General features: G+C 39.6%; 1 long non-coding RNA gene across 1 annotated transcript in view; it reads left to right on the top strand.

The window, feature by feature from the left end:
- The first annotated feature begins 699 nt into the window (after window positions 1-699).
- LOC116580016 overlaps window positions 700-25,659 on the top strand; it is a 137,603-nt gene continuing 112,643 nt past the window's right edge. Inside the window, exon 1 of the long non-coding RNA XR_004281493.1 lies at window positions 700-804. This is a non-coding gene — a long non-coding RNA (uncharacterized LOC116580016). The remainder of the gene's footprint in view (window positions 805-25,659) is intronic.

The following is a 25,659-nucleotide window of genomic DNA, read 5'->3' as shown; positions in this document are numbered from 1 at the left end:
ACCTCTCTACATCCACAGCATTGGTACCTCCACTGGGTGCTCTCAGACGTCTGATAACATAGCACATATATATTCTAATTTGATTTCAGAAGAAAACTGCACATCTTGGAAAAAGTTGCACATCTTGGAAAAAAGTTGCAGGATTTTTGCAAAGATCAAGGGATGATGATGGAGAATTTCTCTAATCATATGCAAAATAATTGACAAATGAGGATCTGACAGAGTTAGACCAGTTAATAATTGAAGAAGAGAAAAATCGACAAGGAGGATCATGACAAGATAGGCTTCAAAAGAGAATAATTTGGTGATTTGAATATCAAAGGATGCAGCAACGCCTTTGGGGAAATTGATGAAATTTCATTTTTTTTAAATGTAAAAATGATTCCCTTTACATTGAAGGGTATCATGAGCATGCGATTATGTAATTTCCTTGGAAAATAATTTCAGATATTCTTTGTTAATGATCATCAAATAATTGCAATTTAACTCATGTTTTTATTAAACATTAAATTAACTCCTTTTAATACAGTTTAGCTTTATATTTTTCAAGATGAAGGCTTAAACTCTGTTCCCCTCATTTTCTAGGAAATGGTAGTTCCTATTTTTAGTGGTTTATTCTGCCAGTATTTTTTACTTGTGTAATTAGGATTTTGCCCATTTATTATTCTCTTCTTTCTTTTAGGTTCATGGAGCCTTTGGAACCACTCTTTATCTAGAGATTTTGGGAACTGAAGCTTTTAGTGGGTCAACGAAGGCTGGAAGATAATAGTCCAAGGTCCAGAAGACTGTCTTGACCATTTAGGGGTGAGTTATTGTAGGTGACCAGCCAAACGAACTTTTAAAAACCTGAGTGTGTGGGGTATAAAGTGTGTGGCTGTAAAAGCCTATCACAGAATCTCTCTCTTTTCATAACTTACTTCTGTGTGACTTCAGCCAGGAGACATCACCTTGAGTCTTTTCCTCCTCTATAAAGAAGGAATGACAATATTTACTCTGAATGAGATTATAGATAATAAAATATGTTGGGCAATGTTTTCACAGAAGCCATTCAAGAACATAACAGTGATTACGTCTAGTATAGCCACAGTGACCCATATCCCACTAGGATAATTCCCTTGCTTCTTCATTTCTAACTTCCTTTGTCTTGAGTATTTGTGTGTAGACTTTAGAATTTTTCTTTCAGATTTTCTTGTATCCTGTGCTTGGTCCCACAAGATGCACATTCTAGACGGCAGTGTCTTATAGCTACAATTCATTCTTCAATGGGTGGTATGAAGGAAGGTCTGCTTTAAAGTCCCATTGAACTTGAGCTCACTAAAGAGATAACAGGGAGGAGGACGGGAGGTCTGGGGATGAATTCTGGCACTGGGCATAGAAAGGAGTTTTATCTTTTCCATGATTTGTTGTGTTAGCCTTCTGTAAGTTGATTTCTTAGTTTTTTAAACAAACACTGTACCAACTGACACCGTGTCTAGAATTAATGTCCAGAACTAGAATCACCTCAGTTGTGTTAATTTTGTCATCAGTGGAACTAACATGAGAATAACTCTATGAGCTAATTATTTTGTAGATCAGGAAAAGAAGGTTGATAATTCAGTTTAAGTAACTTGCCTGGGCTCACACATACAGCCAGAGTTAGAGGTGGAATTTAAACCCTGCAGATCACTCCCAACATCCTTCCTTACATGTAACCACAAAGCTCTACTGCTGTGGGCCAAATAAGAGCACTAGAGGAGGCACCTTGAGATTTTATCCTTAGTTGACTATACAGGATGATATTTATCAAAAAACTTGCATTCCTAATATCATTGTCATTTTTTTGTTGTTTCCTGAGATAAGTGAGATGGAATCTCATTTTACTAATGAGTTTATGGGGTTTATCCAAGGTCACCTATTTAGCTAGCAGCAGAGTCAAGACTATAACAGAATACTCTGACCCCTTTGACTATGCTTTATATTTCTCAGTTTTTTTTTTTTTTCAAAACACTTTGTTGTGTCTCAGGATCTTTGTGTTGTGTTTTTGTGGCTTCCAGCTGAGAGATGGTATACCTTCAGAGCAGACAGATGGAAAGGAAGAACTCAGTCCTATGGAGATGCATCTCCTTTCCGCTCCAGAGAGCCCCATCCATCACTTAGTCATTGCAGAGACCCAGCTGATGCATGCCCAGCAAGGCTAAGGATATATAAATATAATGGAAATCAGTCAGGGGCCAATTTTCCCTATTGAAAAGGGAATTGCATTTCTCAGGCATGTGGGCAAAGAGAGGTTGATTAAACATAAAACATTTCCACAAAGGGGTAGCACAAAGGAGAGTTCAACCCCTGCATGTTTGAGAAGGAATTCTGCAACAAACGCAATTGAGTGCTTTCTGTGTTTCTGATAATTTTTCATGTGACTTGCCATCATGTTACAAGATTGCTGATTTGAGCAACTTGAAGGCACTTATATGACCCATGTTTCATTATATGATATGTCACAAGATTCTAAAGTTTCCAGAACAGGATGTGAAATGTGAAATCATCCAAGAGTAAGAGGGTGGTTCACCCTACACTTGGTCCATGTCACTGGGTATTGACAGAGACCAGTAGTTTCTTTTGAAGATGGTATAATTTGGTACTGAATGCTGCTATGCTTGGATAACACTCTAGCTTTTGTGACTGAGGGACAGAGAGTAGAGGAAAATTAATAAATTAGTACTTGACCTTAGTATAATAACTAACTTACTCACTAGAAAACACATGGACAATCTAGAGGGTGAACACAGTGAGACACAACTGAAAGCCCTCTTGTAGAAGAGGCATCCAAAACTAGAGAGTTAATTGTCTGGCCAAGAGTTACATGGGACAGAGAAAGGCAGTGTTAATGATTTGAATGTGGACCTTCAGTTCCAAAATCCAGCATTCTTTTTATTTTGTCATGCTACCACTCATTCTTCTTATACTCACTCTCATATTTATTTTTATCACTACTTTCTTATGATTCTGTGTATATTTTCCTTTATCATGTGCTCCTTTTACACCAGCATTTCTTTGTTGCTTTTATTTTTTATTTATCTTAAATGTTACCATTGTGATTATTTTTCCAAGTCTCTTTGGACCTATTGTCCAACAATTCCCAACATAGCACTAAATATATGCCCATACCCCACAAATGTATTTTTATTGGTGGGTTTATTGGTTAACTGGTTCCTTTATTACCATTATTCCTGTTTGGCTCTCTGAAATTACCACCCATTTATTCATCTAACAATTCAATAAACATTAGTTGAGTGCCTATTAGGAGTACCAAGATTAACCTTACATTTTCTCATAAAGCACAGACAGTAGGTAGAGAAGGAAAGTCATGGCTCAGGGTAGAAAGTGTAAGCTTTGGTGAACTAGAAGAGAATATACTAAACAAATGTCTCCATCATTTTTGCTCATGCTTATGTGATATTCTTGTATTTTTCATGAAGCTTTTGATATCCAAAGAGCAAAGGGCCACAAATGAAAACAAATGCTCTTGTATTTTGTCATTATATTAGTAAGTGTTTTCCAGAGAAACAAGAGGAACAGGATGTGTATGTATGTATTTGTACATTCATATTTGCATGTGTGTATGTGTGTGTGTGTATGTGTATCTATCTATATAGAAAGAGAGAGAGAGAAATTGATTGATTGGTTGATTTTCAGGAATTGGCTCATGTGATTGTGAAGGTTCAGTGAGTCCAAAGTCTGCCAGATGGCCTGGGAGACTCATAGAAGAGTTACAGTTCATTAGATGTGGACAGGGCAGTCTGCTGGGAGAATTCCTTCTTGCTCAGAGGACCTCAGTCTTAATGCCCTCAACTGATAGAATGAGGTCCATCTACATTATGGAGGGCAATCTGCTTTACTCACATTCCATCAACTTAAATGTTAATCCCACCGATAAAACACCCTCACAGAAATATCTGGAATAACATTTGACCAAAAATCTGATTACCATGGTTTAGCCAAGTTGACACAAAAAATTAACCATCACAGACATCTTTTAACCCTATGGGCTCTCTTGAAGAGTACAGATTGGAATCACCAGGAAGAAAAAAACCACTTTTTATTCTTCTCTCCTACACCAGTACTCCTGCCCTCCCCCCAAACTGAAGAAAAGAAATATCATGAATATATACCACCATGAGAATGAGTATATCAGTGGTGAGTCTAAATGCTATAATGCAATTCAGTAGTTTAAAGTGGATGAAATAGAATGTTATTTATTTATATTTTAATATGGATACATTTTCAAAAATGGAAGAGTGAGCCAAGGAGTGTGTGTGTGTGTGTGTGTGTGTGTGTCTGTAGCTTGCAGAGAGACACAGAATATGATAATGTTTGTACAAAGTTTTAAAACACACACACAGAGTAAATTGCATATATAACAATTTTATAGATAACAAATTTTTATAGATGAAAACACATTTATCCATGTAAACTTTTTACTCCAGAGAGTAAATACATCTCAGAAAGACGGTCGGTGAATGAATGGTGTAGGTGGATTTCTCAAGGATCTTCAGTCACATCTCGGATATTTCCTTTCTGTTTCTGTAGATCTGATAGAAGGCAAAATATAAGAGTTGACAAAGTTTGGTAGTGGACACAAGAGTGTTAGTTCTATTATTTTGATACATTTTTATATGCCTGAAATATTTGGTAGTAAAATCATTAAAGTGTCTCCTTTTTCTCTCAGAGTCCTGGCAAAGGTAAAAGGCCTAACCCACCCTCTGTATCACAGCTTTCTTTACCAAGGCCTCAGACACACACAAGAGTTATAGTGTCTGTTCAGAGTGGGGTAGGAAGGAGAAGTAGAGCCCTTCTTTAGAGGAAAATTCCGTCAGGCTTCTGAATACTAATCTATTCCTATGGCTGAGCCCAGACTATTTAGTGCTCAGCAGTCAATCTTGAACATCCCAACCGGGACACACTATGTAAATGTTCTGAGAAGAAAGCTTAGAATACATAAGTAGTTAACCTGTATCTCTTCATTCTGAGCCTTCTTGAAGGCCCAGGGTAAAATGGCTGCAGTGTATCCAGAAAGAAGCTCTATTTAATTTTACGAAGCAGAGTGTTGTATCAGTGGTTTTCTGTCTTAAATTGCTGACACAACCCAACAAAGCCAGGGTATGTGATGTAATTCAGATAGTCATAATTCCATGCATGTGGAATTATGGGAATTATGCAGTTACTGGAAGATCAGAGATGTACAATCCTCTTTGTAACAAACGATTTTGCTCATCTTTCTTATAATGATGAATTTTGAATTAATCTTGTAAAGTAGATTTAGAAAAAAACACTTTAAATTGGAGAGGTTAAAAGTGGATTTTTTTTTTTGGGAGTATAATCTGCAAATTTTAGTTTGTTATCCACATAAAATATTTGCATGCTTTTAAGATGGAAATGGAAGGGTTTGCTTTGGTTGAAAACAAATAATACTGATGTAAAATTCTAACAGAAGACGAGTGGGTCACTTGTGTACACTCCTTTTGCCACATAGGGTAGAAAGCCAAGTATCTATAAGAGCCTGCAGGTTACCACTGGCCTATTTGGAGTACAGGTAGAAATTTTTCGAGTAACAAATAAAGGAGGTGGATTTTAATCATGTTAATTGTGTATGTGCTTGGGGGGCCATTGATGAGTAAAGGAATATTAACTTTGTATAATACAATGAATTTCCACCTATTATAAATATTTATTTATGTTCAATAAATATTTATTTGATAAATATTTATTAAATACCTACTATATACAGAAACTTTTAGGGATTCCTGAAAAGATGATAAGTTAGAACAGTTTTTCCCATCCTGACAGAGCTTGGGTTGTCACAAAGCAAATAGAAATTAGATCTCTCAAAAGTTCTGTGAAGAAGAGGGGCATTAGGTCTGTCATTGAAGAATGAAAAGGTGGTCATTGAAAATTTTTCTGAGGAAGTGATGTCTGGGTTACAACCTCAAGTTTTGAGAGGACAGAAGAAAACCAGAATGGCAAGAGCATATACTTAGTTAACAATTATTGATTGAACATCTATTATACACTGGACATTTTTTCTGGTTGTGTAGGACACATGAAGAAGACACTAAGTTCCCAGTCCTTGAAGAGCTTATATGTTTGGAAAAGGGAGAGCCAATGAAGCATGAACATAATTAAGTTATATAGTACTCTAGAAGGTAATAAGGGAAAAGGATAGAGGTGGATGAGGAGAATCATGAGAAGCTCCAGCTTGGGGCAACTTATACTTTTGAAGGGACTGATCAAGAAAAGCCTCATTATGAAGGTGACAGTCTGAAAGATGAGGAGGTGAGCTCTGTAGATACCCAGTGGAAAAGTGTTGCAGGTAGAGAGAATACCCAGTTTGAAAGGTAGGAGTGTGCATGGTACATTCAGGAGGCCAGTATGGTTGGAGCAGAGTGGATGAGGTGGAAAGTTAGTGGGAAATAAGCCGAAGGATCTGGGTGGTGTTTTGATTATAGAGGGTCTTCAGGTCATTGTTAGACTTCAACTTCTGTTCTGAGTGGAGCAACTACTGGAGGGTTTTAAGCAGTCAGGACATCATCTGACTTCTGTTTAAAAAGCATTTCTTATCCTACTGTACTGGGAATAAAGGTGTAGGGGCCAATGGTGGAAGCCAGGTCATGAGGAGACTATTGAAGTGATTTCAACAAAAGATGGTCATGACATGGGCCAGTCGAAGGTAGTGTAGGTAGTGAGAAGGGGTCATCCTTCACTTATACTCTGAGGGTGAGGTAGTAGGCTTAGCTGATGGATATGGATGTCAGGTAAGCATAGTCAGACATTTCTGTAAGACTTTCAGTCTGAGCAACCAGAAGGTTGGAGTTGCCATCAACTGATGTGAGAAGAAGTCCCAGGAGAGCAAGCTAGGGAAGGAAGGAACTAGTTCATTGCTGGGCATGCTGAGATAAGATTTACATTTTATATCCAAGTGGAGATGTCAAGGTGGGCAGTTGGGAAAGAACAGCTGAACATCATGAACATGGGCAAATCCTTCAAGAAGTTTCATTGCAAAGGAGAGCACAGAAATGGGGCTGGGGCTCACAGGAGAAGCTAGAATAAGAGGAGAAGAAATTTTGTGGGGTTCTTTTTTTTGTAATTTGAAAAAAATAGTAGGTTTTGAAAAAAGATAAGAATGAGCATGGTGAGTCATGACACAGAGCAGCCAAGGGGAGGCCAATCCTTTGGCCCTAGTTGAATATTCCAGAGAATTGAGTTTTTAATTATAGCATTGAGAAACTATTGAGATTTTGAGTAGGATGTTATGACAAGGTAGAAATTACTTTTTGAAGGGATCCCTCTGGCTACAGAAGACTAAATGTCAAAGTAGTTGCAGGCAGACTGCTTGATTCATATTAGCAATGTGCTAGGCATTTCATGTATCTCAACTCATTTAATCCTCACAACATACCAGTGAGGTAGGTGACATTCTCACACACCTTTTACAGGTGAGGGCACCACAGCTCATAGTGGTTCAGTAACTTGCCCAAAGTCATCACACAGATAGTAAATCAATGACAAAGCCAGGCTTAGAATGCTGGCTGCTCAGTGCCACTATCCTGGTCTTTTTGCATATAAGCTGTTGGTCACAGGAAGTCCTCTTAGAAACTGCCTAGCCCAGCCCCTCAAGTAAACTAAATCTGAGGTATTCAGAAGCAATAGCTTCCAAATGAAATCATAGTTTAAAAGCACTAGGGGGAGGTTGCTATTTAAAGTCCTCTTCTGGGAAATCCTTTGTAAAGTTGAGAATCCTTTTGTAAAGCAAATAATCCACTTTCCAATTTAGCTGTGGAGAAAATGCTGTTCTTCAAACATCAGCTAAATCTATAAAACTAAAAAGTGCCGGAGAGTGTTCTTATTATTCAGGGAGAGGAGTTATGGCAAGGTGGCATGGAGAGATGTGGGAAGAGAAAGGTGCCTGGGCACTAGAAGAGCGGAATCCTTGGTTTTGTGTATTGGCTTGATGTCAAAGGTTCCCAATGACTTCAGCCCTCAGGGGTCCTAGAATCTGTCTAGTGAATCTGGGAGCCATTGCTGAGGGCATAGTGCTACTGTCTGCCTAATACTCATTTCTCTATCACAGAATTATTCCTCTGCCATCGCATCTCTACCAGGTGATTCTCGTGGGACTATCAATCACAAGGCTTCACCTGCCCTTTGGTCCCTGAATTGGGCACATGATTAGGTCTAGGCAGTCAGAGCCTCCCCAGACTGCCACCTGAGCTATTTTCCTTTGGATTGTGATGACCAGCCACAGGGAGAGAGGCTGTTTGAGAATAAATCTATACAGAGATGAGACAAATGGATCAAAAAATGGAGAATAATTAAAATGGAGTCGTGGTGACATTCCCTGAAGTTCTGGACCAGTCATACTTGAATCCCATAGGATCATGTCCTTGGGATATTCCAGTTAAATTAAACAATGAGTTCCCTTTGTTGTTCTGTGCCTCATGTTCTCACCTCTAAAATGGGGACAATAATACTACCTGCTTCATGGCATGTAGCAAGGATTCTATTAAATAATGGGTTTAAACCACTTCATGTAGTGCCTGGCATGTACCAGTTAACTATTGCTGCATAACAAACTACCCCAAAGTTAATGACTTAAAGCAACCATCAGTTGAGCTTATGATTCTGTGGGTTGGGTTCTACTGGGTGGTTATTCTGATCTCAGCTCTGCTCATTCATGTATCTGTGGTCAGTTTCAGAGATGGCTCAGTTCTCCCCTACATGGTCCCATATCCTCCAGCAGCTTGCCCACACCCTTTCTTCCGTGGGGCTTAGACCAAGCAAGTCATAAGGCCAGCCCACGTCTGTGAAGTGGGAAAATCTGCTTTCACATTGCAAAGAGGGAGAGCTAGGAATGATTATGGCTACTTTATCTTTTTTTTTTTTTTCTTTTAAAAAGACAGAGAGAAATCACAAGTAGGCAGAGGAGCAGGCAGAGAGAGAGGGGGAAGCAGGCTCCCCGCTGAGCAGAGAGCCTGATTCGGGGCTTGATCCTAAGACCTTGAGATCATTACCTGAGCTGAAGGCAAAGGCTTAACTCACTGAGTCACTCAGGCACTCCTATGGCTACTTTTAAAATTGACAGTAAGTGTTTCACAAATCTCACGATATGTTGCTATTATTATTTTACTTATTACTTATTATTATTGCCTCTACTAGTTTAACTTCTTGTCACTTGCTGCAGACATGCTGATCCCTGCTGTTAGATGTTTGAAAAGATTATCAATAATAGCTCAGCAATCACCTAAATGTCTTTCTTGGACTTCTCATTGAAACATAAATACAGTTTACCTCCAGAAATACATAGTTTGCCTTCTGGAATTACCCCCAGATGACACTATTTGTCATTACCAGAGTACTGCAAAAGTGAGGGACTATAATTCCTCCCGTTGTAAATAATTCTTTTTCTGCTTAGCAAACCTTGGAAATTACTAGGCTTTAATGAGCTAGTTTACACAATTCATCATTTGTTTGTGAGTTTCCCCTCAATGGTTTTCATTTTGTAATTATTTATATTTCTTTGTGGTTGGTTCATCTTTAATTGCCTTAGATTGGAGAGAGAAAATATTGAGATCACTCAATTGTTCTTATGAGGCCATAATATTTGTTCTTTTCAGAAATAAATACATTGTAGACTTTCATGCTTATTAATTTTTGATTGTAGAGAATATATTATTATGCAAGGTGTGCAGTGAATACATTTACATTTATTACTTAAACAAATTCCATCAAGAGTATTAATACTGATTTGATGATTTTCATTATTATGTCACTAAGATACTGCCAAATTTCACTTCTTTGGTTTCTAAATCCAGCTGAGGATTAGTATAAGCTTTTCCCTTTGTTATTGTAAAAAGAAGCAAAGTAAAAAGGATGTGGATTTTTTTTGTTGTTGTTATTGTTAGATAGGTAGTGGTTTTATTCCAGAGTTAGAAGGATCTGTAGTATACTTGTGAAATCAATATGTCAAGAGAAAATATAAGCATTACATTTTCTCACTGTAACCAAGAGGGAATAAACATCATTGTCAGCCAATGGTAAAAATGTGCTACTGTGTATTTATAAGTTATGGCAGCATTATCATCCATACTTAACAGAAACCTTTATTTATTTATGTTTTTACTAGATTAGATGTTATCTTTGCTTGTATTAGGTTGGATATCAATGTTAGTAATTGATCATTGAGCACCACCTCTGCATATTGGCCTATGTATTAACTAAGCTAAATACTGGATAACAAATTATTCCAAAAATTCAGTGGCTTATAGAATAATAATAGATTAAGTCTTACAATATAGATGAGTCAGGTGTCCTGTAGCAGTACGAGTACACAGTTCTGGCTTATGAGATTGCATTCTGATATCAGCCAAGACTATAGCGATTTGGTTTGATGGGGCCTGGAGGATCCACTTCCAGTTTGGCTCATTCATGTGACTGATAAGTTGATACTGGCTCTTGGTGAAAGGCCTCTGTTCCTCTCCACATGGGACTTTCTGCAGGGCAACTTGAGTGGCCTTAGGATATAGCTTTACCAGAGTAAGCAATCTAAGAGACCAAGGCAGAGGCCACAATACCTGACCTCCATGACTTAACCTCCATAGCCCCGTATTACCAGATCTGTATTCTATTTACAACACAGACCATCCCTGGTTCAGTGTGTGGGGAGAGTACAAAAGGGTATGGAAATCAGAAAAGATCATTGGCTGCTGTATTGGAGGTTGGCCATCACAAACTGTTATCAAGTGACATTAGAAGATCTAGTAGGACCACTTTCTCTATCATCAAATATTGGGTACATTTTTATGATATATGTGCTAGTTATATCAGGTCCCATTCATAACCAAGAAGCCAGTGACTTGGATTTTCAGGGCCTCAGTATGCCCGTAATTGAGACCTTTTTTTTTTTTTTGGTGACGATTTTTAAAATTAATTTATTTTTTATTTATTTTCAGCATAACAATATTAATTATTTTTGTACCACACCCAGTGCTCCATGCAATCCATGCCTTCTCTAATACCCACCACCTGGTTCCCCCAACCTCCCACCCCGCACCACTTCAAACCCCTTCAGATTGTTTTTCAGAGTCCATAGTCTCTCACGGTTCACCTCCCCTTCCAATATCCCCCAACTCCCTTCTCCTCTCTAACTCCCCATGTCCTCCATGCTATTTGTTATGCTCCACAAATAAGTGAAACCATATGATAATTGACTCTCTCTGCTTGACTTATTTCACTCAGCGTAATCTCTTCCAGTCCTGTCCATGTTGCTACAAAAGTTGGGTATACCATAAGATACCTGGGAATAAACCTAACCAAAGAGGTAAAGGATCTGTACTCGAGGAACTACAGAACACTCATGAAAGAAATTGAAGAAGACACAAAAAGATGTCTGAGACCTTTTAATAACAACCCTCTATTTTCTCCAGAAGCATCCAGACCTTTCCAGTGCTATTCCCATAGTCATGGTATCTTTGTCACAATATTTTTAGGGTCAAATAACTTTTCCTATGGGAGTTTTAGAATTTTCAAAAAAGCATATTCACACACAATTTTATTTATCATTTTAGTGGATTTAAGAACACTCTCCACCTTCAAGCAAATCAATACTTACTTAGAGCAAATTAAGATTTTTATTTTTTCCAGAAAAGATTAAAAGGTTCGTAGTCCTTCCTATCCCATATTTTCTCTAGTATCTCATTTTCTAACTCTATTAGCCCCCACTACTTTTTGCTTTCAGCTTGCACACACTTTTCTCTCTTATCTCTCCTTTATCTGGAAGTCTTCCTGCCCCTTCTCTAATAATGCATTGACAAATCAACCAACCAGTCTGGTGCTAATATTCTTTCCTGGAGAGTGGAAGGTCCTGAAGGTGCAGGGGAAAAGGAAGAAGAGCCAAGGGTGAGTATAGCATTCTCTTTTTTCCTCTGGTGGAGGGGCAGGCCTAAAGACTTTGACGCTTTATTATTTTTGGCCTCTTTACACTTACATTTAGTAGCAGTTCATCTGCCAGAGAAATATTCAAAACACTCTGTTTAGAGAGTCTTGCCTCGATGTGTCCCCTGAAGAGGAATCAAATCACATGACTCAACATAATCTGGATTCTCCGGGTTATCCTGATAAGTTGTATTCCATATGTTCTTTGATGTATTCTTTTTTTTTTTCATTTTTAAAAATTTTTATTAACATATAATGTATAATTTGCCCCAGGGGTACAGGTCTGTGAATCATCAGGCTTACATACTTCACAGCACTCACCATAGCACATACCCTCTGCAATGACCATAACACAACCACCCTTTCCACATCCCCCTCCCACCAGCAAACCTCAGTTTGTTTTGTGAGATTAAGAGTCTTTTATGGTTTGTCTCCCTCCCAATCCCATCTTGTTTCATTTTTTCCTTCCCTACCTTCCCAACTCTGCCTCTCAAATTCCTCATATCAGGGAGATCATATGATAACTGTCTTTCTCTGATTAATTTATTTCACTCAGCATAATACCCTCTAGTTCCATCCACGTTGTTGCAAATGTCAAGATGATGTATTCTTTTCACATGGATTTCTGTCCTAGTCAAAATGTGACAGCAAATAAACAAAACAAACAAAAAAAACATTGATTTTTTACTCTTGGTGTACATTGAAATCTCCATGAATCAAGCAACTTTGAGAGCTGGAAACAGCACACCATCTTGCTCAGCTGTGTGATACATGCTAAAGGCTTCAGCAGTTAATTGCATTTGAGGTTAACTTGAGATGGTCTTTTATCTTTTCATACCCCAGTCCTTCAAGGTCAAGGGAGAAGGTTGACAGTGTTGGAAACAGAAAGTCTTGGGATAGGCAGATTCTAAAGTGGTTTCAGAGATCCCCGCCCATGGGTACTTCTCAAGCTATCACTCTGATATATGTCATACCATTTTTAGGCTATTTATGTGGCATAGGTGGTTTTAAGAAAGGAACATTTTCTTGGGATGACTTTACTAGTTAGGGGCTCTTCCTGGAGACAGAGATTTGAAATATAAAATGATTTAATGTAAGGAGAGTCTTCATTCCTGGCTTTGAAGATAAAAGGAACCACATGGCATGATCTGAGGGTACTCTAGAGGAGGTGTGAGTATCCTTTGGGCCAACAAGGAAATGGAGACCTTAGTCCTACAACTGTGAAGAACTGAGTTCTGCCACAACCATCTGAGTGTAGAGAGGACCTTAAGCTCCAGATGAAAATATAGCTACTCAACACCTTGATTTCAGTCCATCAGAATGTGAGCTGAGAACAATTCACTCCATGCCCCAACTATCTGACTTGCAGAACAATGAGATAATAAATGAGTGTTGCTATGAAGCCTCTGAGTTTGCTGTGATTTGTTATACAGCAATAGAAAATGGATACAAACCATAATCTCTTTGATTCTGGCACCTGGGGGAGGTGAGGCAGCAGAAGGAGAAGGCAACATGTGGTAGTTAAGAGCTCTGGCACTGGAATCTCCGACCTAGCTTTGTGTTCCATTTCTATCCAGTTATAAACTGTGTGTCTTTCTCAAATGTCTCACCCCTCTGAGCCTCATTTTCCTCTCCTGTAAAAGGAAAACCATCATTAATCCCTCTCTGGCATCATTGAGAAACTTAGATGAGGTAATAGACATAAAAAACTAAACATGGTAACTGACACATATAAGAGGTACATATGAATTAGCTATTATTACCCTGAGGAAAGTTACTAGAGCATTGATTTTGAGAGCTGGAGAATAGGAGTGATTATTAAACCACCAAGAATCATGCTCTTTTGGCAATTCAACAATATATTTTCATATTTTATTCCATTTAATTATTAGCCTGTGAGAAGGATATTATTAACACCATTTCTTTAAAACTCTTTATTTTTAAGTAATTATAGACTTATGAGAAATTGTAATAATAGTACAGAGAGGTCCCGTATACCCTTAACCCAACTTACAATAACATCTGACACAACTCTATGTATTACCAAAACCAGAAAACTGACATTGGTGCAATGTTATTAATTAGACCACAGATCTTATTCAAATCTCACCATTAATAATTTATTTTGTAGATGAGAAAGATGAGGCTTATTTCAATTGTGGTTTCAAGTTTCTCTTGAAAGTTGTGATCATATTATATGAATTTTCATATAAATCATTTGTCTTTATTCCCTGTTTGCATTCAGTGGCAGATTAGGAAAGAAAATGTAGAATTTACTTGACCATCCCAACTGATTGAGATTCAGCTATGCTTTTAATTGCAAAGTCTTGTTTTTGAATAGAAATCTTATTTTTTCTCTTCCAAGGAAAGAAGATGACACTGTAGATTTTGATTGCTTGAAAGCCAGTTGGCACAATCACAGACCTGCAGGTCAATTCCCAACAATTGTGCCCTGGTACCAACTCCCAGTGGCCACAGAGATTTGAGACATGGTCTCAACTTTTCTTTCAGTTACCACAGAATGCAAAAGTTCTCACATGAAATAAAACAAAGTAACCTGGAAGTCAGCAGGGTGTCTGGGAGAGTGTTCTGCCTTTGTGGGAGTTTTCAAGAGTTCAGTGACTTCTTCACGGGGTTTTATTCCCTTGCCCTTGTTTGCCTCAGGGATTCCTTTCCCAAACATATATTTTCCTGTGCTTCTCTGTGTAAATCAATATAAAACTCCTTGGATTCCGGGAAAACTCTAGCAGTCTAAATTCTTTTGAGAATTTTCATAAGTTTTAGATGGATAGTGGAGCGGTTGACATTCCATGCTTGCATGTGAAACAGCTTTAATCTTAGATATTGGAATTTCTCTTTCCTGAAACTCTGTAGAATCAAATTTGTGCCAGTGGCTCTCTTGGCACATTCTCTATGCCCGGTCTCAGCACTACCTTTCCTGTTTTCTCTTTTTCTTGTTCATCTCTCCAGCCCTTGTGAGAAAAATCAACACTTTCCCTATTCCTTTGCCCTTTCTCAGATATCCTGGTCCCAAATCCTTGGGCTTGCACCACCTACTCAAGTCCTGATAAGTCATTTCTCCACAATTTTAATTCTCTCTCCATGAGGACATCTGGTACCAGGTATTAAGATAAAATGCCACTTTGCTGTTAAATACTATGAATTTTTTTACACATTAATTATTCATTTAACTTTTTAACACTTTTCCTTGTTCTCTGAATTCTCTGAAGTTCCTGGAGGGTCCTTATTACCTAGTCATTTCTCCTAGTTTTCTTACCAGAATATTCTATATCAGGGTTACTGTGGATGCTATATCTTCCATTAATGAATAAACCAATTCTTTTGCATCTTGGGTTAAGATTTCTGCCTGTATCCAAGAGTTACCTTACCTTTTAGGACAAACAGAACATTAAACTGGCACACACTATCACAAATGTTGAAAACTCAGTTTGGAAGCACAAAGTTAAAGGAAACACCACTAAAAAATTGCTGAAGAAGGATTTATTTTAGGATCTCATCGACTTGTATCTCAGAGGTCAGTTCGCCCTCCCAGTCTTGTCTCCCCCTTTCCCTCTTGACCCATCTGAGCCTCTAGTGTGTGCACAGGGCATACACTAAGCAAATATTTGTTAAATATATTAATGGAACAAAGTGTGCATTGTAGCAAATAGGCTGAATTAATAACCTTTTGAGAAACCATAAAATAGATGTCATTAATCCCCTATAGCTCCCATACTGACGCCTGTGTGAAATAAGGAATTGATCAGCTGCTCCATTGGAAAGCCAGGTTGTAATATAACTGGGTATTTGTAACATATTTATTATTATGTCGGGGAGAAGTAGGTTCAATGGCTCAAGAAAAATACTACATCACTTAATACTGTTTGTATCACGATGCTGTTTGGAGAGTACTTTACCTATCCCATTTATTCCAGCTACATATTCTGAGAAACAGCCTTCCTTTCTCCTGCTCCTAAAATGCTTGTCAGCTGAATCTCCTGCATCGCCAGGAGTGGGTGGTGTGTGTATGCTAGCCAGGTCTTGTGTCACTTTTTATCATCGCAACGTCATCAGGTTTGATGGCAAGCTGTGGCTGGCGTGGGCATAGCTTCATCTCTGGTGTTGACTAAAGTGACAAACAGTCTAATGTGATTAATGTTTGACTGAGCACTGGGGATTCTTCCATATCAGAAGGGATTAAAAAAAGAAATGTAACTTTAAAGCCATCTGTGGGGAAATAAACTGGATCTATTCAGGGCTAGATAGGTTGGTGGCCTCTCTGTGGTGGGATAGGTAGTGTGACAGCCCTAGAAACCCCAGTCTTAAGCATCTCCCACATACAGTCACCAGGGCACTTCCGTACCTCTGGGTGGGGCTGGTTGGAGTGGACAGGAGGTGGTCTGTAGGATGTGGTTGGTTTCCCTCCCTTTCCCCCTCTCCGTGCCTGACGTGTACTTTAGTCATTCATCCCTTATTCAGGAATTCATTCATCCAGTAACCATTTCTGCACTGCCCTGCACCAAGCCCAGTGCTACTACGCACTGGCATGACCGCAACTGAGAGGCACAGGGGGTCCCTGTCCTCCTGTTGCTTATAGTCTAGACCGGAAGATTCAGAAGTGGTTAGTCAGAAAGCAGGATGGTAAGTGCAGTGACAGAGCTTATGCTCAGTGAATTATGGGAGGCATGGAGAAAGTATGTGACACAGCTTGCAGGAGGTTCCCTGGGGTTGCGGAGTTTTAAAAGATGAGGAGTCAAGTCGGAGAATTGGAGGAAGTTGGTGGGAGGGAGGGAAGAGGGGAGGCAGTGTCTTCCAGTGGAGGGCACAGCATGAGTAGAGACCCAGGGGAGAGGAACATCTTGGTACACATGGAATCACAAGCAGCATGGAGTTGTGTTAGAAGGCAGAGTGGGTAAAAGATGAGACTAGAGAAAATGGAGGGCTTAGGTCATGGAGGTCCTTGTGGGTTATGCTTAGAAGTATGGATTTGTCTTAAAGGCTATGTGGAGCCCTTGAAATGACCCTTAGCACTCTTTCCTTAACATGCCTATCCGATGATAGCAGATATTCTTTGGTCTGTCTGCCTGCCTGCCTTCCTTCCTTCCTTCCTTCCTTCCTTTCTCTCTCTCTCTCCCTTTCTTTCTTTCTTTCTTTCTTTCGAGACTGAGCAGGAAGCCCAATGCAGGGCTCAATCCCAGGACCATGGGATCATGACCTGAGCCAAAGGTAGACGCTTAATCACCCAGTCGCCACAGTATTCTTTTGTCTTAACCCACCTGATTCACTCCAACCTCAGTGGTCTCCTCGGTGGTGCTGGGGATTTTGCATTGGTTGAGGACCCTGACATTATCTGTTGCTCAAGGATTTCAGTCTTGCTCTGTTGCAGTCCTTAGACAGCAGGCTTGTGGACTTGCTGCTTCTCTTCTCATTCAAAGCCATACTTTGATAATCTGCTTGACCTATGTAGCTCCTGTAGGAATGCAGGCAGAGTTCTACAGGCTCTAAGTTTAGGCTGTTTTTCTAGGAAAACAGGAGACTCCTCTTCCTCATCTCTGATGTTTTTCCCAGCATTGTTTATGTTAATTAAGACACACCAAAGATTCCAGACTCCATCTGCATCTCCATCTTCTTCTATAAGAATACCTAGGAAGTTGTTTTTTTTTTTTTAAGATTTTATTTATTTATTTGACAGAGAGAGATCACAAGTAGGCAGAGAGGCAGACAGAGAGAGAGGGAGAAGCAGGCTCCCCGCTAAGCAGACAGCCCGATGCAGGGCTTGATCCCAGGACCCTGGACCATTACCCGAGCCAAAGGCAGAGGCCTTAACCCACCGAGCCACCCAGGCGCCCCAAGAAGACCTAGGAGGTTTTAACATCACTTCAGTAATGCATGAAACCCTCCAACTTATACCAACTTTCTCTGCCAATGATATTGGGAACAAACATCAATATGAAAAATCATTTCGCATGCATGCCTTCATATTTTCACCACTAATGTTAATCCTGTTTCTAAGTGTGAGTTATGTCATGAAGTTTATGTTTCTTAATACTTATAACATGATGGGGGAGTAAAAGAAAAATCAAACCTGAGAGCAGATTCTATTGTCCTTGAATGGTATCTCAGTGCTTTCCATGCTGAAAAAGGAAATGAACACATGTCTATTGACCACCTTTGGTATGGCAGGCATTATGCTAGGTAGTTAATAGTCACATATATATTATCTAAAACAGTCCTTCCACTCCCACTGTAAGAAAGATTTCATTATTTCTCATTTTTATACATAATGTAACTGAAGCCAAATCCATTTGCTTGAGCTACAACAAAGCCAGTCACTGACACATCAGGTATACAACAAGGGAAGGTTTTATTCAAGGGGCAGCCAAATGAGGAGGCAGGAGGGCAAGTTTCAAATCTGCCTCCCCGAAAGGGGAGAGAACAAATTTTTTGTAATCGTAGCAGCTGAGACGACATACATATTGATGAAAAGGGGTGGACTGATGACTTCCTGAGGAATGATGGAGCATGTGCAATGAGCAAACATCTACGTAATATACATACATCCCATGTTCACTTTGCGGGGGAGAGAACGTCAGAACGTCAGAACGAGGCAAGATTCAGGCCTTGCCATCAGGAGGAGATGTGGGGATAACCTCAAGTGGTATCTTAGGACAAAGAGAAGGGGTTATGGGCCTACTGTCAGGGCTGTCATAAACTAGATGGGGTCTCGGACTTTTTACCTCAGGTAAGGAACACAGGGCCTTGCTTGTTCCTAGGCTGGAACCATTCCGGTTGACCTTGAGTCCCGGCTTCTGCAGAGACAGCTAGTAGATTTGTAAGTGGGGTCTGGAAAGGAACAAGAGCTGATTAGGGAGAAATAGCTCTCTGAAAAACAAGCTTTAACTTTTCTGCTCATTTCAACCATTAACCCTATGGGGCACAGTTTTAATAATACAACAGAGGATCAGGAAGGTCAGGTGAGTTTTCCCAGGACCCATAGCCAAAGACTAATGAAGGTGGATTGAGCCCAGGTCAGTCTGAATTCCTGAGCAGACTGTGGGGAGAATCCGGGGGTGGGAGATGTGGGGATAACCTCAAGTGGTAATTTGTAGAAAAATAAATACAGCATCTAGTATGTGAATGAACAATTGGTTTCATCTTTCTATCAGCTTTGGTCAGTTAGTAGTGGCCATCTGGAGAATGGGGTTGAGCAGCAGTGCTGAGATTAATTAACAAGACATGACATAGTGGAGTTAGATAGTGTCTACTCAGACGCCATGTATTTGATATCCTAAGTTTATTGATAGAAAGGATGGGGTCACTGCAATACCAGGGAGTGGCTGAATGGTATACCACTGGATTGCAGTCAGAAGACAGAGGTCAATTTTTCACCTAAAAGTGAAGGGGCTAGCAGAGCTACACCAACGATTTCTCCTTTGCCTTTCAAAATTGCACGTGCCAATTCCTTAACACCTATTGATATACTTACTAAAGGACAAAATGCTTGCAGATTTCCCAGGAAGTATCTTCATATGGACGTTTTCTAAGGGAACATCCTTTGAGAACATAGGCCATTTGGTGTTCTGTGTTTGACAGAATTGGATCAGCTTTCAGCCCAGACAGACTTAATGCACAAAGCATAATAATAGTGATTCTGCACATCTAACGCCCCCCTAGACCTGTAAGTTTTTACCACTTGTGAGCCCCATTGCTCTTACCTACCAGGCACTTTTTCTTTTCTTCTTAATCATGTGTTTGGTGGAGAGAGTACTGCAAATATTACAGCCTTGAAAAGCACAGTAAGAATGTTAATAGAGCCATCAACTCTCAGATACCGCCTTCTTGAAATCTGACTGAGCAAGGTGAGCAGTACAGCTCATACCTTGTGCCTCCTCCTACATGATTGCAATTAACATTTTATCTGCCCTGTGTCTCAAGTTAAAGCTTTGGCACCATTCCCTGGAGGGTGAGGAAGGACCTTAATTACAGAACAGGTGCACTTACTGCTGCCTGCTGTATTCTGATGTCACCACCTCTGAGCTCCAGAGAGAGGTCAGGCAGATCCTAGGATATCATGTGGCTCAAATCGAATATTTTAATTTAGAGACTCAGTAAGTTGCTCCATCAATTAAAACTGGCTGTACTTGCAGCCGACTTGCTGGGGCACAGCCAGGAGCTTTGATTCATTTCATTTCTTACTGACCCCGTCACTCAATGGAGGGACAGTCAACATTTCAGTGGGTGGTGGAGAGCTGCCAGAAGCCAAAGGAAGACTAATGATTGAGGAATACTTTAAAGGATAGGATTGGCATTTGAAATGATAACACATATGTCATTCTGGCTAAATGATGGTGCTTGGGGGGGGGGCATGGTCCAGGGAAAGAGGTATGCATTACTTTCTAGTTTGTTAGCAACCAATAAATCCACCATCTCAGTGAATTATTTTAAGACAGTTTGATGTTTGTTCAGGTAAATTGCAGTGCAACCAAATGGAAATTCTTTTCCATTTGGTTTTTCAGGGGTCTAAGCTCTTTCCACCTTATGATGCTAACAGTTCATGGTTCTAGTTTCAGAAGGGAACTAGAGTGACAGAAGAAGGTGCTGCCTTTCAGTGGATGAGGTTGGAGCCAACTTTTTCCTCCTTTGATCCTCAGTTAGGATTAATCCCGAACCTAGCCTGTAGAAATGTGCATGTGGGGGAGAGGGGCTCAGTGAGAACGAGGTGGAGGGGCTGCGATTGCTCCCCGCATGAGCCCAGAAGCAGACAATGAGGGTCAGGCACTGTCAAAACCCATGTTCCTTCTTTCCCAAATCTGCAGGATACTGCTGTGGCCACTGTGCGGTTAGGTGATAATGGCCTGATTCCTGGTTTGCAAAAGTAAAACCCTTGTAGTAAACAGGTACCCTGTCCATGGAGGCAGCTAACAGTAGGTGGGGTATGTTCCTTCTGGCAAGGCAAGCATCCTTGATAGCTTCCGAAAGCAACTTTCAGCTTTAACTACAGGTAGGTCTTTGAAATCAATATCACACAATCAGTTCTTTTCAAAGGGGAACAAAGGCTAATGACTCATTCCCCATATTATTGGTCTCAGATGAAACATAATTTAGAATAAAGTATTATTTTAGCAGTGATATTATCACTGCTTCAAATACACAGCGGCTATCATTTACATGTGCCGCCTGGTTATTATCTTGCATATTTACAGAGAAAGTGGCTAGCTGTCACCCTGGCTTCCTTCCATGGTAAACCATGAATAATTTTTTGTTAAAGTTTGTATTTTGAATTTAAATGTAACTGGGCCATTATGGTCGGCTGCTACCATGCACATGTGTATGATGGGCATGTCTAGATGAGCAAATCAGAGCAGCAAACAATGAGGGCTACATAGAAATACATTACTGTGCCTCCCCTCCGCTGTCCAGAATTAACTACTGCAAGGGACATCGATTCATAACAAAACGTGCGATCGAAGAGTTAGGGCAGGATAATATACAGTTGCCAAAGTGAAGTTTGACGTGGAATTTAAATCTTTTCTCGGGCTTGAGATACCGTGGTTAGAAATGCAAATCGTTCCTTTCAAAACTCACTTGCAGATGGAAAGAACAATTCCTGAGTTAATGGACACAATGGGAATTGTAGCCTCCCACTGGCAATTTGAGGGGCATATTTATTATCAAGTGTTTGAGCCCACGACTTCTCTCCTTGCTACCACCGCCATCCCCAGCAAGGAAGCTGTGTTTGGATTTTATCAAGCTCTTAACTTATACTTGTATTAACTTTGAATGATTCTAGTGGAGCGTATCACTAGTTGTGACAGGATTATTCATGAGCTAAATGATTCTGACTCAGTTAGAAGAGCACCCAGGCTTCCAGCCCTGGTGGAAGGAAACAGAGTTGACAGGATGGCACCTCAGGGAAACACATTATTGGTTGTGCCTTTCTTCATGGAAGCTTTCCTCAGAGATCTGACAACAGACCCTTGCAGGGAGCTGGGCCTGAGGTGGTTTGGCAGAGGCCCCTGGTGTAGGCATTGGTTATGTGTAGGATGAGGGCTGTGTGTGTGTGTGTGTGTGTGTGTGTGTGTTCTTTACTATTCATTTCCAAGTGGCTGATTTTGATAGCACAATGTATACATGCTTGGAATATCTACAAAACAGAGCACCCCTCCAAAATATTTTTTTGGAAAAATTTTAGTGTGAGGAAGAAAGCGTCCAAGTAGACATTTAAGAAAACCAAGAACTCTCTGGATGTTCTCATGCTTCTTTTCTGGTTTGGTATTTGATTGGGCTGAAGTGTGTACAGTAAATCTTAACAGGGCTTGAGACCCTAAACATCTTACTCAGATCTTGCCAATGGCCCAGCTCCATAGTGGGAACCTGGTTGGGTGATGGAATGACACCACAGAGGAAGAAAGATAGGAGTGATTCACTGATGGAGAAACCAAGTTAGAGCCCAGAGGCTAAGCTGTTGTGAGTCCTTATGTAACACCCATCTTGGTTTCGGTAAAATCATTGCACTGGTGAAGGTAAAGACCCCCAGACCAGGAGTTAGAGGTGTTCCGTCTGATTTCTGTCTTTATCTAACTTAAGACCTCAGACCGCTCACTGTAGTCCTATGTAAATACTGCACCTTCCTCATTTGCAACTTGTCCCCTTTCCCTCTTTGGGTTGTAGTGAGGATGTATTGAGAGGGAAACCATGAAAACACTTTGAGGAATAAAGAATGCTTGACAGCATAGGTGATAAACCTCAGAAGTACACACTAGACCTTCTGATTCCAAATCCTCCACTGCAGTAAATATATAAGAGAAAGGGTTTCATTCCCAGGCATTTATTGGAAAAATATTTTAACTGTCCTTATTATATACAAGTGGACATGACATCAGAATTGTAGTATGTCAGAGCAATTTCTTCTGAAATGATTTAGAAGATGAGGCCTGGATAGAGACTAGACTACATCTGTTCATCTGTTTTTTGTTGTATTTGTGTGTGGGGTGGGGCGGGGGTAGGGGATGTTGTCCCAAAGGATAGTTGCAATTAATAGGGATCTGATCTCTTTCCCAATTAAACTACTGATTTATGGAACAAGACAAGTACAAACCTGGGCCATAACATGGTGACTAAGAGAAATAAAAGGTTTCAAGCCTGCAGCATGACAAATGGTCTGAACAAGCATGCACCCTCTGGTTAATACAACACTTTATTATGATCTATCATTAAGCAACCTAATGTTTTATATAATGTAGAAATTATTAACCCACCAGAAACAAGTCAAGATGCTGGGTCTTCCAACTTCCCTGGAAATTTAAATGGAAATCAATTAGGCAAACTTTTAAAATTATGCCTGAGTAACTTATATCTTTCTCCTCCTTGTTATATATTGAAAACAAACTACAAGGTTGGTCCTGGAAAGAAGAAACCTTAGAGGCAATCTAGTTGATCCCCTTTGCACAGATGAAGATACTGTAGCTGCTCAGATAATAGAAGTTGAAAACATGATGAGATCTTGACTATGCAGCTGAAACAAGTATTTGCCACATAGTAGATGCTCAGTAAATGCTTGATGATAAGTCTTAGAGATGAGGAATGCCGACTGATAGGAAAATAAGAGGCTTGGCCAGAGCCCATAGGGCTGTACCTCAGGTCAGGCAATATGAGTTTTAGCCCTAGTTCTATCATTTATAGCTTATGCAAAGCATGCCATTTCCTGTACTCTGAGTTTTTTCTATTTTCATGGCAAATAATATTTTATCTTCTAGCTCTCTCAAAGTGGTAATGTCGAGTAAGTGGGAAAAGAGGTATACATGCACTTTAGAAAATGCCAACTATTCTCCTCTATAGCTTGTAAATTTCTCTTGCGGATGAACTAATAAGTTCAGACTGTCTTTGAGGGAAGACCCTAGAAGCACTGGAAATGGCTAAATGAGATATTCTACTGATGGCTGAAGTAAATGGCTGTTATTTCTTTCTCTTCACCTCCCCTGTTGTATGAACTTGCTTGTCTAGGTCAGGGCTGTGCCGTGGAAATGAGTGCTATTTTGATCATTAAGGCATATCTCTTATAAGACTTTCAAGATACAATGATAGGCTAAGGCACAATTTCAATTTTCTAGAAGTTCAGTACCTAAGACTCTTATAACAACATTGCCAGGAGCAAAGGGCAACAATAGTGAACCCACCAAAGAAAGAGAGTGATAATCCCTTCTATTTAAAAAGCTCTCACGTTTAAAAAGTGTCCTTAAGCATTTCTCTCTTTCTTTTAAGTGCTTCAGAAGTCAGAGAGTCAAAATATTTTGTTTGGAAGGCCAGATATAATAGAACAATTAGTTGAAGAATGAATATTCATATTTTACCATAAAATTTAGCCAAATAACCAACTATCTTAGAGTGTTTAAAAATATGAACAAATGAATTAAAATCTTACTGACTTTCTTTAATTTAACAGTCGTATACCTAACTGTCTCTGTTGTAATGGTGTAAAAGTCTCACAAAAAATAGTCCATTAAATTTTTTCCCACTTGAAACTGGTCAGATAGTCACAGTTTTCCTTAAATCAATTAAAGTAGAAGTTAGGTAATTATAATGTGAACGTTAGTCCAAGACAATTCCCTATAATTTTAATAGATTGAAAACACTTATTTTGTATCTTCTGTCTTTCCAGTATTAAGATATTCTCCTTGTTCCAGTTGGTCTTGCTATGATCATAACAAGATTTTGTAGTTTAGAATGCAGTCCCATGTCCAAAGATCATTTCTTTATACAGAAAGGAAAATAATCCACTTGGCTACTGTATATGTGAACACTTTCCATTAGGAAAGGTTTTGCTACAGGAAGGCTTTCTGAAGACTATGTATGATTCCCAAAGTGCCATTCACTTACGCCACCCATTTTTAGTGTCTTTTAAAAATTAACTTATAATGTATTATTTGTTTCAGGGGTATAGATCTGTGAATCAGCAGCCTTACACAATTTAGCACTCATCATAGCACATACTCTTTCCAATGTCCATTACCCAGCCACCCTACCCCAACCCCCACCCCCAGCACCCCTCAGTTTGTTTCCAGAGATTGGGTCTCTTACGGTTTGTCTCCCTCCCGATCCCATCTTGTTTCATTTTTCCCTCCCTTCCCCCCGTGAGCCCCTGCCCTGCCTCTCAAATTCCTCTTATCGGAAACATCATATGATAATTGTTTTTCTCTGATTGACTTATTTCACTCAGCATAATACCCTCTAGTTCCAAACACATCATTGAAAATGGCAAGATTTTTATGGGTTTTTGATGGCTGCATAGTATTCCATTGTGCATATATATATATATATATATATATCACATCTTCTTTATCCATTCATCTGTTGATGGACATCTAGGTTCTTTCCATAGTTTGGCTATTGTGGTCATTGCTGCTATAAACATTTCGGGGCACATGCCCCTTTGGATCATTACATTTGTATCTTTAGGGTAAATACCCACTAGTGTGATTGCTGGGTCATAGGGTAGCTCTATTTTCAACTTTTTGAGGAACCTCCATACTGTTTTCCAGAATGGCTGCACAGCTTGCATTCCCACCAACAGAGTACAAGGGTTCTCCTTTCTCCGCATCCTCGCCAACATCTGTTGTTTCCTGATTGGTTAATTTTAGCCATTCTGAATGGTGTGAGGTGGTATCTCACTGTGGTTTTGATTTCATTTACACCACT

This window comes from Mustela erminea, chromosome 1 (genome assembly GCF_009829155.1).
Source record: "Mustela erminea isolate mMusErm1 chromosome 1, mMusErm1.Pri, whole genome shotgun sequence".
NCBI classification, from domain to species: Eukaryota; Metazoa; Chordata; class Mammalia; order Carnivora; family Mustelidae; genus Mustela; species Mustela erminea.
This window is presented reverse-complemented; position numbering and strand designations above follow the sequence as displayed.